The 20,412-nt window shown below is 33.7% G+C and overlaps 1 protein-coding gene across 9 annotated transcripts in view; it reads left to right on the forward strand.

Annotated features, from left to right (window-relative positions):
* Positions 1 to 20,412, forward strand: part of br (broad-complex core protein) — a 102,990-nt gene that overhangs the window by 50,181 nt on the left and 32,397 nt on the right. For 6 of the 9 annotated variants that reach the window (XR_014878531.1, XM_085194030.1, XM_085194036.1 and 3 more), the window contains one exon: positions 2,056 to 2,087. The gene's annotated coding sequence lies outside the window, so the exon portion shown is untranslated. Of the gene's footprint in view, positions 1 to 2,055; positions 2,088 to 11,915; positions 12,437 to 14,042; positions 14,153 to 20,412 lie in introns of those variants that run through there. The other 3 variants (XM_085194029.1, XR_014878532.1, XM_085194032.1) reach the window with 3 other exon arrangements.

The following is a 20,412-nucleotide window of genomic DNA, read 5'->3' on the forward strand; positions in this document are numbered from 1 at the left end:
GAGTTGTGTTAGATTAATAAATATATCTATTGGTACAAATTTCACTCTAAAAATGCTAAATATTTCGTGATGTATCCATAGTTTAGTCTGATCAAGCCTAGTTTTTTTTTTATTAAGTTTTCCTTTACTTAATGACTCAAATAGTAAGCAGCCTGAGCCTGGAAACGGAAATAGTAAAAACAAAATGTTCCATTTTCTAAATAATAAAGACCACGCAAACAAAATTACGAAATATAACCAATTTAAATATAAGAGAAAAAGATATCTCAAGACCGATCTGTCTAACTCACCCACTCACGAGTCACACGCCCAGATCGCGATACTAAGCGTGTTCATCTCTTTCTAGTTTTGAAAAAAAACCACCCACAGGGGTGTCCCCCAGCCCCACACCACGCACCCCTAATTCCTTACATATTTAAATTCCACTTTCAACGTTCGTTGGACTCGCATTGTCTCATATGGTTTTTCGTTTTGTTTTCATAGAAATCTGTGTGAAAATTAGCGACCGTGCTAATAATATTTTAGTATCAATGTAATGTATGAATATAAAAAAGGCAGCTTCACGAAATATCCCGCTTATAGCAGGATGTGCAAAGCGAATCTAGTGTTAAGACACTTCATTTTCCTTTTCCGCATAATTTTTCGAGACTCTACTCGCAAGAGTAGAGTGGCGATTCATATTTAGATATACATAAATGCTACTGAAGCAGTTGGTTAATAATAAATAGTAGTAGTAATAGAAGTAAACTGCAGACCTTAGTTTCCAAATAATAAAAACAATGCGGTACAAAAATGTGATGTTGAGTTACACCAAAGAACACCTATAGACAATTACGACAGATTATTATAAGATAGAGACAAATAAGAAAAAAAAATTAGCTCGTCTTGAATGAAATAATCTAATATCGCCTTTTCTTGTACGAGAGCGGAGAAATAAAAAATAATAATTCCACCGAATAGGGATTGAACCTACATCGCCTTTGCAGTCAAATGTACCACAGCCTCGAAATGACCTCGATGTAAATTCCTTGTCCTCCTTGTTCTGTACAATAACTGTAAATAATTTATTTGTCCTCTGGTATATAAATCCACGACCTTTATGATAAGCGTATCTAGTATTATTATTTAAATCTAGATATAATATTCAGACAATATTGGAATAACTCTGTCTACGTTTGAACAGATGGTTTTATTTTCTAACGACTATAATGTGAGTCAGCTAGCAACTGGGAACTATTAAAATATACTACATATACGTGTTTGATTTTTTCTTTAATTTCATACTGTATCCCATACATAACTGGGTGGAAAAAGGAAACTGAGTATTAATACTCCCCATTCCCCTATCCACTGTCCAATTTTCGAGACATTGGGTGTTGAGTGGCGGCGCTGAACACCGCGTTTTGTCTTGTTACCAGATGAACAGTCCCCGGAGTGGAATCAAGCATAGCCGTCTCTTTTACAATAAAGTAGTCATAATAATATTATAGTGCACGCAGGCAAATTCGTGACGGTTGTTTAGTTTTAAATATAGATATACAGTGAGGTAGATTCGTACCCACTACCATTACAAAATTAGCATACATTTATTTTGCAATATCGTTTCTTCAGATTCTTGCTATATAATTGTTTGCATCGCCATACAAATGTTTGTACAGATGATAGTTATTTATACACAAAATGTTCTATGATTATTTCTTTTGTGAAACAATAATAGGTTTGACCTTCTTTTTTCCTACATGTGGTCCTCATTTTTTTCATAATTTTTACCTACCCAATCTATTTGGGAAAATGCATGAAGCTGAAAAAAATATAAATGTTTTTGTACTGTAAATTTTCTTGACTTTTTCGTTACTAAAGTTCTAATCTAGTACCTATGTATATAACTCTACATGTTCTAAATTCGCCCCATTCGCCATTTTTCTCCGAATTTCTCAAATAAAGGGAAGTTCCCCCGAATAAGAATCTAATGTACAAATTTTTCAATAAAGAAAACACAAAACAAATGAACAAAAGTAAGACCAGGTCTTGATACAAAATTTCTTTATTTTACAGATTCGGCGTGATCGAGACGAAGCTCTGGATAGGTAAGTAAACACGTTTAAATTAAGATAGAATTATTTAGTAGTATTCTGATGCCGTTACAGGACAGTGGAGCCGCGGTCTGACTGTATATAATAACTGCTAGTTTGATTCCCACTCGGGAGAGAGAGATAGACGGTCTGTCTCGAAAATTTTGCGGAAAATGGAAACAGAGTTTCATAACACTAAGTTCCCTCTGTCTACCCTAGTTTTATGCGGGATACATCGTGAAGCTTAAAAAATGCATATAACTAGTCGCATTTTTTTTAATACAAATACAATCGTAGGCAGTAAAATATTTATATTCAAAATGTAGACGATCACACTAATTGTAAGGCCAAAATGCAAAATCCGCTACCGACAAGCATCTATAGGTATCATGACAAAACCCTATGGGTAGATGAAAAATAGAATTATTTGAGTACGAGGAAATCGTATCTGTGTTGTACAGATCGTCTCAGCGTTACCATCAGGTAAGTAGGAATTTCTATTTTTATATACCATCTTAAGTTACATATTAGAGGACAAATGGTCACGCGGTCGCTTACCCTGGCCTGGCCAGGTATCAAGTATCAGAAGCCCTAACGCCAAAACGAGATTTTCGTTTAGGGTCAAGTTTAAAATTATTGGTTCTTATAATTTATGTATATAGTATAACACATGCAGCGTGGATTTCCGCCACTTAACGAATATCTCGTAATGTCTCGAAATGTCCTCAAAACAGGGAATTTTCTATCAACCTTGCTATATGGTTTTTTTTACTTTTCGAAGTACTCCTTAAAGCAGGGTAGGCAAAGAAATTGGGAACCTAGTGTAAAGACACTCCATTCCCATTAGGACACTTTCGTTCCCCAATTTCCGCCGAATTTTAAGGGCATCGTTACCAGAATAGATATATTTTATTTTATTCACTAATTTTAATATAGCAACCCTTGAATTGATGGAAGTCGACATTATAATGACGCAATTAGGACGCCTCTAAGGGATAATGCCTATTAACGCGATAGTTACACACATAACTAGACGAGTAGTTTGGTTTGGTTTAGTTATTTTATTATACTATACTATAGAGGTTTATTTCGCCTTTTACTTAATAATACAGGACATTGGACTGATTTACAGAAATTTGAAGGAATTGCTAGCTAGGCCACAAGTGTGTAAACTATAGACGGAACAGGGTAGGAGTTCTATTCTCATACGAGGATTTAATATTTTCATTTCCTCGCTTTGGTAACTAAGCAAAGCGGGGCGTTGATTTCAGCCACTTAACACGCAATGCCCCCAGATATCAGCGGACTGTCTTATTGGGAACGGAATATCTTAACTCTAGGTTCCCAGGTTCCCTCTGCCTACGCTGCTATGTGCGCTAGAAAAGAACACCTAAAAACCAGTCCACCAGTAGCAGTCCAAAGCTGTGTATATATGAATAATTTCGTAATTGGAGACTAAAAAAAGTATTATTATTCGTAATGATTGACATTTGTTTTTTTAAACCACTAGAGGTAACTCAGTTTACCCATTTTTCTGGTAAAATAATGTCAAAACTCAACCAGAACCTCTTCAATTAATTGACCGCTTACATTATATTCTAGTTTTAATAGAAAAACATTGGAGGTGCATATTTTAAAATTAAATATAACCAAGATTTTTTATTTAAATGTAACTATTTCTATTACAGCATCTTTCTTCTATTTATAAAATCACTTCGTAATTTAATTAAAAGTCAAATTAAAATTATGTTAACGCAATTTGAGTGCATCATTATATTCATTACTATTCAATAGAACCCTGTGAAGGTTGTCCTTGTAACTTTTACTTACCTCGTTGCTGTATTCAAGATGTTTTTTAATACAATTTATGTAATTTTAAATAATACCTCAGCCCTACTTAGAGATGTCAATTAGCGTTCAAATGAAAATCTAAAATCGGATTAATTACGTATATTTAGTACTAGATTTTACAATGTGTACGACATATAGGAGGTAGCCCCAACCATAGGACTGCATTTAAAAACTATGTATATGGTACAGAGGATATGAGTTTGCGTAAGCGCAGCGTATTTAAGGATATTTTATTTATAATTTATTTTTTTGTAGTATTTTGTGCTTCCTTCTCTCTGGCCACCCCGCTAGGGATAATAAAAAGTGAAGTTAAAAAATAAAATATATGTTTTTTTTTTGGTATTTTTATAATAACGATTATCTGATTTGGTTGATTAATTAACGACGTGCTCATTTAAAAGTGGATAATCAATCAATTACTCTGTCGTTTTTCTTAGATTATTTTGTAGGTTTTCTTTTATGTTAGAGATGGCCAAAGATAAAAAATAGTGCATTCTTGGGATATATTATTACCGAAAAACTTTCGCGTTGCATTTAGCTGCGGCATTGATCGCCACACGATGTCACGAAAATTTGGTGGAAAATGAGGAACAATGTATCTTAATACAAGGTTCCCTCTACCAACCCGGCTACTTACGAAAAACAGCGTGAAGCTACTAGAACCTTAGAACTTCTAACATTAAGACTAATCTATCTATGCAAAACATTCGCTAAAATATCTACAAATTTACTTAATCCTATTTTGTCAATTTTTTTTTAATAAATCCAAGATTACGTATATACGTACGTACAATTTAAACATGCATCTCCCAGGATAAAAAGAGATAAAACGATGGCCGGCCAATTCAATATGAAAGCAGACCATTTTTCCACCAATCGCGGGAATTATTGGAAAAACTAGCAAATGAATTTATTATGCCCACCGAGGACCCAACCCACGGCCGGGGTGGCCCGCTCATTATATATATAGCAAGGGTTAAGCTTTTTACAATGAATAAGATGTTTATATTTTAACAACACAAAAAAAATGTACTCCATTTTAATATTCTGAGTGTGGATTTCGCTTGTTTTTTTTATTATATTTTTGGTTATAGGTATTGTGGAGCGGTTCTGGTAGTAATGGGATGAGATAATTAGTGGATTTTGTTGTTTAATTAAGTTTATAGGATTATTTCTAGAAAAGTTTTATCGCCGTTCGTTTGCCGTCTGTCAGACATCACGCTACAAGGCGTTAAGTTCCGCCACCCAATACTTTCGTCTCGTCCAGGGAAGCAAAGAATAGTATGTTGCCACTAACCTAGTGGCAACATACCATCCTCTGACAAACACGAGACTGACTTTCAGACTGATTATGTGGCAATGCACCAGGACAGAAATTCAATAAAATTAAATATCTACCGACTAACAAACGGACCGAATGAATTTCATACGTCATCGTCTTAAAGGTGATTAACATCGTCTTATAGGTATAGCGGTAAAAGATACATCCTGTTCCAAATGCAACCTGGGAACCTAGTATTAAGATTCCCATTCCCATTAAGACTCTTCCGTTCTCCACTTTCCATCTATTTCTGGAGGTATTGCGTGTTGTGGGGCGGAGCTCAGAAACATATTAATATGAAATTTCATATAAATTAGTTCATGCAATTTTTTTATATTTACGTTTTTATTTTACGGAGTATAAACAGCAGACACGTCGTTCTCCACTCTTCGCCTTATATAGAAACGGTATCTATACTAATATTACAAAGCTCAAGATTTTGTATTGACGCGCTAATCTCAGAACTACTAGCTAGATTATATTTATTAAATAGTCCATTATCAAGGATGGCTATAGTACATTATATTATAAATCATTATTAATTCAAAGCTGCGCTTTTAGCCTCATTGCCAGAGCGAAGAAATTAAAAATAGTCAATATTTCATTTCCTCGAGTCGGAATCGAACCTACAACGTGTCGCGTTGACAGTCTTACACTTGAGCCCCTGCGCCTTGACTTTGCCATGACTTCATCTTTGAATAGCTAAAAATAACATAAAATTTTTAGTAAAGACGTAAATCTTACAACTTGTGTATTTATTTCTGGCAAAAACCAATTTAAGTGAGAGTTGGATTACGCAGATTTCTGAAGCCTATTAATAAAAGATACAGTTATTTTTGATAGAAATGTTTTTAGTACTTTTAGTGTTAGAATTTATTCTTAAAAAATTGTTGTAAAAGTTTAAGGGTTAAATATCCTTTAGTATGCTACCTTTATTCACACTGTTCAGTAGGCTACCTTTGTCCGCGTATATTGTACTGTATATTTTTAACCAAATTACATCACATTTATCGGGATAGCAAGAAGAAATCATTATATCATAATCATCCCATCCTACTGTGACAAATAATTGTTTTTTTATCTGTGTTCTAAATTTTTTGCCTATTTTTAGTTACGTTAACGCCGCAGTTCGTATAAGTAACTAAACCAGAAATAGGCTTAAGCTTAGTGCACCTGTTACTCGATTGCATCTAATCCGTAATTAATTTATGGGACAATATGTACGCTTTTACAATAGGATCCCAGGAAACGTCAGAGAATTTTCTATATCACAATTTAAAAAAATATGAAACGATGTCTATGTGTTAAAGGTTACTTGTTCTTGCGCCGGTTCTTTTCAGGTCTGAGGCATTAACTTTAGTGAATTGGTGGTAAATGAAAATGAAGCATATAACTTCTTATTTTGAATTTGACTTTGACTTTAAAAAAACTATCTTTATTTAAGAAGTTAATTCAAAAACTTGTTTTGCAACTTCACGCCTGTATAGTTAGTAGTAGTTCACCATTTTGCAGCCAAAATTCGAGATATTGCCTGTTGAGTGGGGAAGTACTAACACTATTTATCACAAAATTAGTCGCTTCTACCGCTAACTATAGCCTATCCTGGTATGAACGGAAGCTTTTTTTTAATTTATCCTACGCAACTAACAATACCCCCGTTTACCACCCGGGCGGAGGTATACGTAAAATCTAACTAATTACATATCAAAAAGATCAATGGCTTACTAACATGTACCGATTGACACTCTTTAGATTGGCAACCCTTTTAAATACATACAAATATTAAACTACATAAGTACTGTATGCTATTATTGGGAAAGGGGTGATTTCAAAGTTCCTGCACGCTGCACCCTCGTCCACTCTCGCTGAATGTGTAGGAAAATAAAAAAGGTAAAATCATCAAAGGCTTAGATAGCAACTAAACTTTCATCTAACGATTGAATGGAACACTTTTTTTTGTTTTTTTAGCTTCACGCTGTATCCCGCATATAATAAGATAGGCAGAGGGAACCTAGGAACCTAATGTTAAGACACTTCTGTTCTCCTTTTTCAGCCGATTTCTGGACTCATTACTTGTTGAGTATCACGTGTTTATGTTTATTCGTTTTGTGTATAATATTATGTACACACATTTTAGAATGTAAATTAACTCCTGTACATAGGGGGTGAACCTAGTGTTAAAACACTGCATATTATTCGATCCTGTAGTTTTGGAGGAATTATAAGTATAAGCTTTTCCTGGAATGGTAATCGAACCCATAACCGTCTTGTATGTATATATATATATACTATTTTTGGATTGGTACAGATGCATATTCCATGAATCTCCGTTATCAATATCTATTAAAAATATATTTTCTTTCTTAATAACCTAATTAACATATCTTTATTTTTTATTTAAACGTAAATTTTAATAATAATACGCAATAATTTTTTTTATCTTTTCATAGGTGCATAAAGGATGATAAGCTAAAATAGTTTCTTAGATTTTATTTATAAAAGGAAGATAATATTCAGGATCAGAATTGAAATTTGCATAGTTCTAATAGTGAGTAATGAATGTGGTTACTTCTATTAAGTCCTTTATGGTTAGATTCACGTCGCCCGTAAATTTTGTTTGCGTGGGTTTTAAGATGTATATTGGCAAATCAAGTATTTTCGTCCCCGTGGGAATAGCAAGAAATACTCACTTAGTGCTCCCTTATACTACCTAAACTAAACTATAAGCCAAGTTTCAACATTTTCAGTCTAAGCATTTTTATTAACTAAAGAGTTTTACGTACACATGTACATAGATTGATAGTGAAACCTTAAGTTCACCGTTTTCTCTTTAACCCATTTTTTTTTAACATTTTCGGTTGTAAAGTAGAAGATTAAAAAATCTATTGTAATAATATAAAACGGAAGAGTTTATTCTGTTGAGAGCACTAATCTCAAAAACTACTGGTGCGAATTGAAGAATATGTTTTGTATCGCTTTAACATATATTACATTAATCGTTTCGATGTAACACCCTGTTCTTGCCGTCAGGGAAGTGACTCGGATATACTGACACAGAGAGGGTCAACGACAAGTCCTGGCCACCCTGAAGTTAGCTGTAGATGGCTGCGCAGATTTGATTTTAGGATTTTTCCTACTTTTCATTATTTTCTTCCCCGAGTGAACAATGCGCTAAAAGTTCAGAAAACCTAACTTCACGGCGGCAACGACGTGACGCTGTAAGGACCCGCAGTGCCGGACGTTTATGTCCTGTCATACGCAACTCTTAATGAAGTAAAGGATAGTAATTAATAAATTACTGTTCACTTTTAAATACAGATCCGCATTAATTCCGCATCGTAGATTCAAATACTATTATATTATATTTTTATAAACTAGATATATAAAGACTTAAAATTAATATACGCCGTCCTGGCCAGGGTACAACGTCTTATTATAAACACGACAGATGTGGATTCCAGTAACACTAGGGATAAAGAAATGTAAATAACATTTCTTCTCTCTGAAAAGATTAAAGGCTGCGATGAGTTCCGCCACCCAACATGCAATGCCACGACAATTGAGCGTTACAGAGGGAATGGGATATATCAACACTAGGCTCCCTCTGCATTCCCTGCTATAAGCGGGATACAGCGGAAAGCTAAAAAAATATTTTTCTTATAAAAAAATATTGTTTTGCTTATATAATAATGCAAATAATAATTTCGTATAATTACTTGAAATATAAGTTTTGCAGGAAATGTGCAAAAATATTAATTCTAAATTGACGCGGCTATTCCCAATAGAATGGAGTTTCATTTGATGGTGGAATAAAAGTGCCATGACTTGTTAAACTTTTTAAACAAAATTTTGCATCTAATTATGCCCTACTAGGGTAGAAAAAGAAATGTTCTAATGTATAGAAGTGTACGGCAGCGTTTACGTTGTATCCCGTACATAGCAAAGTCAGCAGACGGAACCTGGGAATCTAGTGTTAAGTCACTCTGTTCTCATTGAGATACATCTTTTGCCCACTTTCCGCCAAATTCAGAACGCATTGTGTATTAACGCGGAACTCAAAGCTGCATAATATAATTTTTACATTAGAAAAAAAAATGTTTAAAAAGATAATATAAATATTTACCGCAGCAGGAATTGAACCCGCATTTTGAATAGCATACAAGACCGTGGACCCGCTACGTTGAAATTTTTATACGGCTTCCAAAATATAATATGACAAAATATCTAAACTCTAATAAATATTGAAATAAAAAAAAATTGTTTTAAAGAGAAAAACGCGAAAGAAATGAATCCTTTTATCTCATCTCATCTTAAATCGTGAAGTTGGGGACGGTAAATCTTATTTTTGGATTCATAATTACTTGAGGATGGATAAAGTTGATTCGTAACTATATATTTACTATGGAAATACGTATGGGTTCCATACTCACTCGCAGGGATTAATTATTTTCATTTTCTCGCTTTGGGATCTTGTCTCAAAATATATTGTCTCGATGATTAGGTGGAAAATGGAAGCAGTGTCTTAACACTACTTTATCTTCATCTGACTACCCAGCTACATGTATGTGGGAAAATGCGTGAGGCAGAGATAAAATCGGGTGTTAAATGCCTAAAAGGTGTTATTTCACACTTACTATTAATAAATATAAATAATTGATTTTATTTCATTATATTTTTTTTCGTTGCGTTATTAAGATTGCTTAGTCGTCTAAATTAAGGCAAAGGTCCTCTTACTTGATTTTGTTAAATTTGGGCAATGCCTATTAATAATGATTAATCATCAAAAATAAATAAACTAAAAAGTGTATTTTTATTATTGTTTGGTATTTTAAAATTCTACTAATCTACCCATGGATTTAGGGAACTATTCTCATTATCCTTACAACAAAATCAAACTCAACTTGGTAGTCGTAGTAGTTGATATTATACAGTTGTTAGAATAGTTTCTTCACTGCCATCACTATCTAACCGTACTTGGTACAGCACTACGAGTATAAACTGAACAACTAAACCTAATCAAAAACAAACATTCCGTGACTTAACCGATACGATTGTCATCGCAAATCATCCTATAGTGGTACCGATGAAAAAAAAACGCAAAAAATACCTTATTGTTTCTACTAATAAAAACTTCTAATAAACATGCAACTAAGCTGGAGCTTCCGGGCAAATAAAACATAAAAATATATCCTATTTTCATAGGGCGGGGGTTCCCCCTAGGGTGGGGGCCCCCCTTCTGCGCAAAAACCCAAAAACATCGAAATGAAAATGAGTGTAGCGGGGTGGCAGGGAGACTGTGTTGGTAATTCATTTTTAACATTAAGTTTGTGTGAGTTTTAAAGTACAGTCGATCGCGTTATGCTAATCTATTCAGTTATTGTCTACTAGGTGTTTCTTTTTTTTGTCTTTAGTCATAATTAAGATTTTTTGTTTTGTTTCAGTCTGTTTTTAGTGCTTTAATTTACATTTGTAATATGATTGTTTGAATATCAATATACTATTATTATTACTAACATAATCTTACAAATAAACAATATTAAATTAACATATTAAGAATTAGGGATATTGATATGTCAAAAAAAAAACTACAACATTCAATAAAAACACGCCTAATAAAAGACAAAAGTCACAAAAAAGTAACATAGTCGTGCATTCAGTATTATGAAGTGAAGCGTAGAAGCTACGCCGCGTAGTCGCTTTGTAGGTGCTCCCTTTGCTCACAGCATACTGACGTGTGTTCAAGAAAGGTTTCTGTATCGAGATTGTTCATTATGCTCATTTCAAATAGCTATCAAAGTGCACATAAAAAAACTCTACATAGAGATTTTTTTATTGTTTATTCTGTTTTTGTACTATTACTAATAGATATACGACTGCTTCATCCTTAAGTTATCTAATTTTAATATAATATTATTCATTATCAAATTCCATAAAGCATTTATATTTAATATATAAAAGTTATATTAAAAAAGTGTTAATTATAATAATTAGACGCCTAATGCATAATTATCGGGCCGAGTGTACCGAGCGTTCGCATTGTGCCCCCACACACCAACACGCACTAGCGAACATAAAACGCAATTTTGTATTAGATTTAATTTGACTCTCACACATAGAGGCTGTATGTGTGGGTGTGTGTGTGCGGAAGTGTGCCGCTTCCTACGCACAAATTGATTACATTCGTCGTTGAAAACACAATTTTGCATACGTGGAATATTTTTTCCCCTCTAATCGTACTGTTTTTCCCTAATTTTGCTAATAATATAAAATGTGTCAATTATCTCAATAGTGAGGCATGGCAACTGCCCAATGTGAGCGCTATCAATTAAAGTTTACAAGTAGTTACGGCGGTTTCGTAGCGCAGACGGAACCCGCCCGCGCTAGAGTCGGGACCGAGAGCGTGTGTCTTGAGTGCATGCGTGATAGATGTGGCATAGTGCAAGTAGTGGCCGTAGTGGCGGTGGTGGTGGTGCCCGTGGTGCAGTCGGCGGCCACGCGCCGCGGCGCCGCGACGCCGAGTGAGCGCCCGATTTAAAAACTATACGAACAAACTCGCGCAGAGGGCCGTAATACCACCCCCCGCGTAATGATTTTTTGGCGATGAATTTATATTCGCGCGCGAGCGGTGCCACTTTTTCGACCCCCCACGGGCCCACCCCCTCTCATTAACGCAACCCAGATATGCAATTCTGATCTTTGACGAGGAGGCTGTAGTGTCGGCGGGCGCCTCGCCGGGAGAGGTGCCCCGTTTTGTTTTTTCCCGCCCGGCTTCATTATTGATGGCATCGGGACGGTAATGCGGAAGCATGTGTGAACGTTTCATTACAAAAGGTGGACGCGGCTGTTAATATTGCAGACCGACCGGACCGGACCGGACGGGTGGTCGCGACCAAAAAAATAACCAATTATCAGTAGAGTATCGGGCTCGTATCTACGCAACTATTTCGACGCGTGGCAAACTTTCGGGAAGTTAGCAAAAGTTTTCTCACGTGCGTGTGTGGCGGGCGTGACGGATTGGCCGCGCTTCCGCCCGCTACGTTTCATTGGACACACAGTTTCCAAGCCGTTCTTCCTCTGTTCTACTCGAAATTAGTGATAACGTCTCCGCTCCCAACTTTTGTTTCGTGTTCCGGTCGGACTCTCACCTCACTGTGACTCTGTTGTATTGTTTTGAAGCGGCAAGCAGGCAGAGGTGAGTACTATTTTTTATTTAAATAATAATTATTTCAAAAAAGTGGCTTACACTTATTTTGGGTGTCAAAGAAATAATTGGCAAACATCACCGTTTATCTCGCCAGACTTGATTTTCGATCTATTCCAAACAATTAGACCGGATCTCTGTAAGTAATGTATTATGATGTAAATACAACGCACAGACGGCCAGGGGTGTAGCTGGCCTGCAAGTGCGCTCGGACCTCGACATTAGACATTCTTGCATATGTAATCACTTTAAGAGCAATAACCGATGCATCAGAGACGGTTGGCCGTATCTTAATAAAATTAGGGGATCGCAAATTTTGTCTATTACAATGATAAAAATTGGTCCATTGTCATTTAAAAATCCATTTTTAATTTTATTTTAGTTCTTTATAAGGGTCCTGTACTATGTGATATTTTTATTTATTTACGGCTCTTCTGTTGTTAGTTGTGCTTGAATAAATAAATTTAAAATAATAATTTCGAGAGAATTTTTCATTATAAGATATTTTTTTATAAAGTAAAATTTATGTAAATCCAAAAATGTTAGCTTATTCATATTTATCTTAGATTTGTTCATGATTTTTTTTATAAATAATTAATCTTAGTAAAAAATCCTTAATTCACTCTACTTATTAAATGTATAACATTACATAAACTTTAACTGACTCTTTCATAAGCAAAATCCCCACTGTACATTATAAACATTTAAACTCTACATATGCACCTACATGAAAATAAATTGTAGATAACTCTAGTATACTTTCCTACTACAAGTGTTGAGGTAACGTCAGCTTACAATTTGCTCTAAATACTCGTACAAATTAGGTCCTCAACGTAAACTTGCACGAGCTCGAGCTTGCAACATCGCTGCACGCACCCTACTCTATTGTAGCTGTAGTGCTAGAGACTATCTGGTTTAACCGTCGTAAATGAAAGTTCTCAATGCCGCTCGAATCTAATAATGTGTGGATTTTTTCTTTCGTATTATAAATTTCAGATCTATGCTATCAAATTTTCAACAAAATTTATCCATATGTTGATTACATGTTATGTATGTATGTTTCTAAGTTTGCATTTGCTAATGTGTACATTTAGTGGCATTTTCTTAATTTAAATTTGTCGTTAACAGACAATGTAAAGAAACATTAGCAAAATTTATAATAAATGCAAAATTATACATCATTTTTAAATTAAATTAAAATTAAATTAACCAAAGAAAGAAACAATAGTATTATAGAGTCCGTATTTTAATATGATATTCACAAAAAAATATATATTGAGATTTAAAAAATATCCAAAAATTAATTTAACTAACGGACCTAACAATCTTTAGCAAATGCATAAATATCATATCGACGACAACTCATCCCAGACTTTCATCGATCTAAAACCGGCAGACTAGGAAAAAGTAAAAAAGTGACAGACGTTCTAATCGCAACCCCCACGCACGCGCGGCTTTTAATTGCATCCCCGCCCCGGAAAAATAGGGGATGAGAATTAGCATACAGCCTCTCGTACAGAACGCACCCCTTCACTTTCATCTCGCGGCATTTCTGATTATTTTGGCGACATTTTCAACGTGGTGGGGGGGAATGCGTACGCGCCGTCAGTCGGCACCGGCCGGCGATCGCGCGATGATCACTCCTAGTTTTACTAACAAATAAAAGTGCAGTGCTGTGTTTGGATTTCGTAACTAAATATTTTTTCGGTGAGTTCTTTTTTTTATATTATCATAGAGATAGCTGGGAGCAAAGTCGTGTGATTATATTATTTGCGCTAAACTGTTTTTGCTGGATAACCTCAATTCGGGACGATAGTTTTTTGTGTATGTGTGTGTGTTTTTTTTAATATTTAGTTATCACGATTAATTATAATATTCTAATATATAATCGATAATTAGTAGAAATTAATTGAACATGTCTATTTTTAATCAAATATGTCGTGAAATCATGCTCATATATGCAAAAACCGAAGTAACTGAAAACATTTTTCATAGTATTTAATTTAGACATTGCATCGTCTACTTACAATGAATGCCTTCTTTTATAGTAAGTAAGAGTTAAGGAAATAAGATTAATAGCTTAACTTAATAATTTTAATTAAAATTCGCAACAACTGAGTACGCAGCTACACGGTATAGTTCAAGTTTAAACTATATTAAACTTAAACTTATTGTTTAAAAAATTCTAAGCCTAACAAATATAAATAATACTATTTAATAATAATTTTGTTTCTATATTATTAATAATATTCTTCATTATAATTCTAATGCAACTCTACATGTGTTACGTCATACGAAATTTGGCTATTAATTCTGATTAGGTACTACAGATAACGTTTTAAACAATATGAGCGTTGTATTTGCATCACTAAATGTTATTATCACTAAGTATTTTATAAAACTTATAGTTACTAGCGTAACTAATATTTAAAAATAGGAAATGGGTTCGATTCTCATGTTCTATGTGGCAAAATTGTGGTATGTGTAAGTATATAACAGTTTTTTTTAACATATTATAACAAAAATATTTATATCTTCACACATTTTTACAAGCTTTGCATATTAATAAAATTATATATACGTCCACTCAATACGCAATGGTCCGAAAACTTCTCGGAAAGCGGGAAACGGAGTGTCTTAACACTAAGTTCCCTCTGCCTGCTTTATGCGGAATACAGCTTGAAGCTAATATTACCAATAATATTTGAAATTAAATGATTAAACCAATATCAATATGAAATGACTAGAGACAGATATAAAGAAGCTTATTATAAACTTAGATCACGTTACTCTAGCGTTTGAAAACTAACTTCGATTTACTAAAATATTATCAATTTTATGTTTAAAAAGTCTACTTCTCACGATAATATAAATATCAAATCAATAATAATAACTTTAATAAAAATTATATATATATATATATATATATATATATATATATATATATATTTATATATATATAACTCTCTCAACATTTTCCCTGCCCACGCTGCTAAGCGGGAAAAGGCTTACAATTAAAAATTATAATTACTATTCCCTACGTAAACAATTGTCTCAAGCATACATCGAACCTGCGATCTAGAAACATCTGTCATTCTATTATTTGGCTAACTGGTCACATCAAGGTTACACATATTATATTGTGTTTATGTTTAACAAAATTGAATGAATTTATTATCAAGTCGTCATAAAATTGTTGATAAAATTCTTTACAACAAAGACATGGGTTCAAATCCCAATAAGTTAAATTTTTATATGTAATAATGTAGTACTTTTTTATATAAATATTTTTTAACAAAAAAATTACCGACTTCAAACAATAAAACAAACAGCGAAATATTTACAAACTGAATTGAAGGCTGCACATAATCCTTCGTTACCCATAACCCATAGTAAATTTAGTTACAATTATTTAAAGTTACATATTATATGACTGAAACTTGTATACACATATTATGTATATTTAAAGTGAAAATTTCAGTCATATAATACCTAGATATTTAAAGAATAATATAATAAATCATAAGAAAAAGACATCCAAGAAAAAAAACGTATTTTTTACTTTACGCTGTACCCCGTACATAGCAGGGTAGGCAGAGCGATCTGGGAACATAATCTTAAGACACTCCATTAAGATACTTCCATTCCTCAATATCCACCGAATTCTGGATGTGTTACGTGTTGGGTGGCGGAACTCAACGCCGCGCTTTGCCTCGTTACCAGAGTGAAAATGAAAATATTAAAAGTTCCCTACCTCGAGTCTATACGTACACAAGTTCGTATTTCAACAACTTTATTTATTTAAAAATCAAGCAAAAGCAGCTTCACGCTGCTATCCCCATAACAGGATAGGCAGAGGGCACCAAGTGTTAAGACACTCCGTTCTTCACTTAACGCCGACATAGATCGAAAGCTTTACTTATATGACTTGTACATAAAGAAAATCCATTATATTTATAAGATTGTAATATAGAAATAATTAATAAATATACGTTCAAGTAAATAAATGTGATGTTTTTGGCGTTAACAGATTTTGTTACTACAGTACTTAAAAATATAAATCGGTATTAAAAAGCGTGGCGTTAAGTTCCAACTCTCAACGCGCAATATCCCGCAAATCGGCAAGACAGTTAGGAACAGAGTGTCTTAACACTAGGCTCCCTCTAACCTGCTATAGCATAGCAAATACATTAAGAAACTTAACTAAAACAAAACTAACGATAAAATAACCGAAAGGTAAATTATCAACAACATATATTTATCAATAATATATACATATATAAAGGGTCACCTCTAATTAGCTACGACTCATACAACGAGATAGATTTACACTATTCAAGTTAATTATTGCAATAAATATTTACGCTCAGACGGTTTTCCTTAAAAATATGGCAATGACCGTACAATGTACAGTTGTTTAATCAAGTTAATAGTTGTAAAATTTAATAGGTAAATCATTCCTCCAGTCTGGATGGACGAATTGCGGTGTTTGCCTCCACCTAACAATAGGCTGACAGTAACAGAGTGATATACTCTGAACTACTATGAAGAGGTAGTTATTTTTACATCTCAAATGAAGATGAAGATAAAGAAATAAAATAAATCATTCAGTAAATAAAAATATAACTGATCGCGTTAAGCTTAGATAGAGATGATAGATGTAGAGCATGATTTAGCTCTATCTCTCTCTCTCTCTCTCTCTCTCTCACACATCCTTTTTCATTTAAACCTTTATTTGTTCAATTAATTTGATTCAGCTCTATCATTACTATATTTAATTTATAAAGCATACAAAAAACTGAAAGAAAAAAACAAGCAAATCTAGGTAAAACAACGATTTTCATAATAAAATAAAAGTGATGCCATACAATAATATGGCAGTGACACAAAAAAAAACATGAAAAAAATTTGTTAATACAAAGTATTATTTTTATCACAGTGACTAATACACCAAAGTCAATTATGTTATGTGCTCCAGGTCCTCGTGTTAAGTGTTTCGAGCACGCTTGTACAACGCATACTAGCCTCCATCGCAACTAAGTGAATAGACCAACTAAAATGCATTCTATTCATGCATTTTCACCCGCACGCCGGTGCTTTATTGGACTGCATCAAATGTGCATTGATTTTGATGTTCGTTCAACATCATTTTTACTACAGTTTGGTAGAAGAAAAATTGAACGATTATGATGAGTTTGTGATTTTTTAATAGATTTCTTATTTTACTCCGGATGTAGCGGGGTAGGCGGGAACTGTTAAGATACTCTGTTTAGACACTTTGTGTTGAGCACAAATAAGCAACGCAAAATTTTAAAATATATTTTAGAATTTTGAAATTTGGCAACATATATTTTTTTTTAATTAGAAGATGGTAGAGAATAGAGGAACTTATGCGAAGAAAACAAGCTCATCTCTAAAGTTTTTTTATAAATCATGATATTAAAATCGCCTAAATAAAAAAATATCAAAGTATAAAAAAATATACATAATTATAATGAACTGTATAATTAACTCATGTAGACATTTGTGCATTCGATAATACCACAACTATCAGCCTAGACGAACCTCTGACTAAACAGGATATAGCGCTAAAAAAACACAACGATTACAGTGTTACAGTCGCATAAATAATATATGTATATCTGAATGTATGTATAAATAATTAATTTAAAATGTATTATACGGAATGTATATAATACGGTATTTCATTCTAAATTTCGATAGAATTTAGACATATTGTCTAAATTATATCTAAATTTGGAACACAAGAGTTTTTATTAGTTAGCAATAAGTTCTCTGAAACAACGGAGAATGGAAAGTCTTATTAAATTGAAAAATTTACCTTCATTTAATATATTATGTTATTATACTAAGCGCAGCATTAAGTTCCGCCACATGGCATGCGAAGGCTCGAGTCTAGGCGGAAAGTGAACAACGTAGGAATAAAATACGTAAGAACAAAAATATATATAAAAAGATAGTTCTTTTTAACTCTGAAACTAACTAACTCGTTACATACATTGTAAGGACTTTCAATCACTGTAGTAAACTGTACAGTGAAAAGCGAAATTTACTGCAATATTCGATATTAATCAGTACATAATTAATTATTGACGTCACGTAAAGGCTGGCAAGTCTGGTTGTGTACAGCCATTGCGGGTACTTAAATAAGTATACCAAACATTGCCTAGGGCACGTGCGCAAATTCATAAAATTTTTACCCAGTAAGTAATATATAAAGAAGTTTTACTTTTTTTCTCGCATAGTAGGAAAGGAACCTAGTGTAAAGACTCTACGTTCCCCATTGACCACTCAATTTTTAGACATTGCATATTAAATAAAGGAACTCGATACCGCGTCATAAGTTGTGTCAAATTTCGGCATCCAGGGCCAAATATGTGCCACTTCAATACTGGGTTCACTCTGTCTACCCTGCTACATGCGGGATACAGCGGGAATATAATTCTCGCTCGAAATATTAGGCTCTGTCACAATCATAAATCAAAAATACGTCACCAAAGGAAATACAATAGTTGTAGTAAACACTTTCCTACAAATTCCATTTAATAACTCACTTCTAGGAAAGTTTTTATTAAGCAATAATATTAAAACAATGAAACACCGACGCTTGCGCAACGATCACCGATCTCCGTATGAAACTGGATACCGTTGACGGTGGTCTATGTCACTTTAAAAATATTTCAAAGAACTAGTTCTGTATCAGCGTCTCTAGTTGCTATCTATCATAAGGAGTTCGACTTCCGTTTGAGGTATAAGTACTCTAGGATTTTGTGTGTGGTGTAACAAAAGAGATTATGTAGAGAGGTACGAGAATATTACTAGTGCCGATAGTAATCATCACCTGAATTCTGTTATTCTTTTAGTTAGCTTCACGCTGGGTCCCGTATCGTAGAGCAGGCAGAGGCAACCTAGAGTTTAAACACTACGTTCCCCATTTTCCGTCCAATTTAGGAAGATGAGTGTAGAGTGACGACACTTAAGGCCAGGTGAACCTGGCTCTGGGTCTTGTTACAAGAGCAAGAAAATTACAATATTGAACCCTCCAAGTGGAAATCGAATATATATAGTTAATTCGTAGTAAAAATAATTAAGAGGTCAACATAAGTTCTAAGAAAAGTTAAAATTTAGCAATTTAGTTACTCGAGGTATGTGCTTGCACATCTGAACAATACGTCGCGGTCTAAGCAAAAATTGTTTTATTGTTTATATGTTGTGTATGTACTATGTAGGTTTGATTGTAAGGTCTTTTATTTACAGTAAAATACAAATTTTAAGCAAAACTAGTCGTTACCCGCAACCTTGTTTGCGTAAATGTAAAGATGTAAAATTTAAATGTGTGGTTTCCTAATTTAGTTACATGCCAAATTTCAACTTATTTAATAAGCACAATAATTTGCGATAGTCTATGCGCTGTCTGTCGATCACTCAGAAACGAAAAAGTTTTATATACATTTAGAATATGTGCAAAGTAAGATTTCTAAGTGGGGTTAAAAAAGAATTCTTAAACAACGAAATAATTTACTAAAAATATGATATATTTCAAATTATTCATATAAAAAACGCAGACAGCATATAGAGACTTACTCTACATGGCCGCTTAAGACAAAATAAAATAAGCAACGCCACGGTATTACCTAGAATATGCAATTAGCGATAAACGATTGTCATAAGAAATCTTTCGAAATCAAGTATTTACTGTAGTTTCAATCGAATTGGACTCTATATGACAAATTGTAAAGGTTATATTCCTATGCGGCCACCCTGTATATTATGCAATGGTCATTGTAAGTGCAACGATTGTGCATCTTCCGATGGGACGTGTTGAGGGCATTGTTTAGGATAATACATTTTTAATCAGCATATTAGGAAATTTAGTTCAAGCTTCACTTTGGTTTCATGTTAGTAGATTTAGTTGCTTGAATATTTTTTTAACATATTCTTAACAT

Source organism: Heliconius melpomene, chromosome 12, assembly GCF_056956725.1.
Source record: "Heliconius melpomene rosina isolate 202511_hmr_F chromosome 12, ASM5695672v1, whole genome shotgun sequence".
NCBI lineage: Eukaryota > Metazoa > Arthropoda > Insecta > Lepidoptera > Nymphalidae > Heliconius > Heliconius melpomene.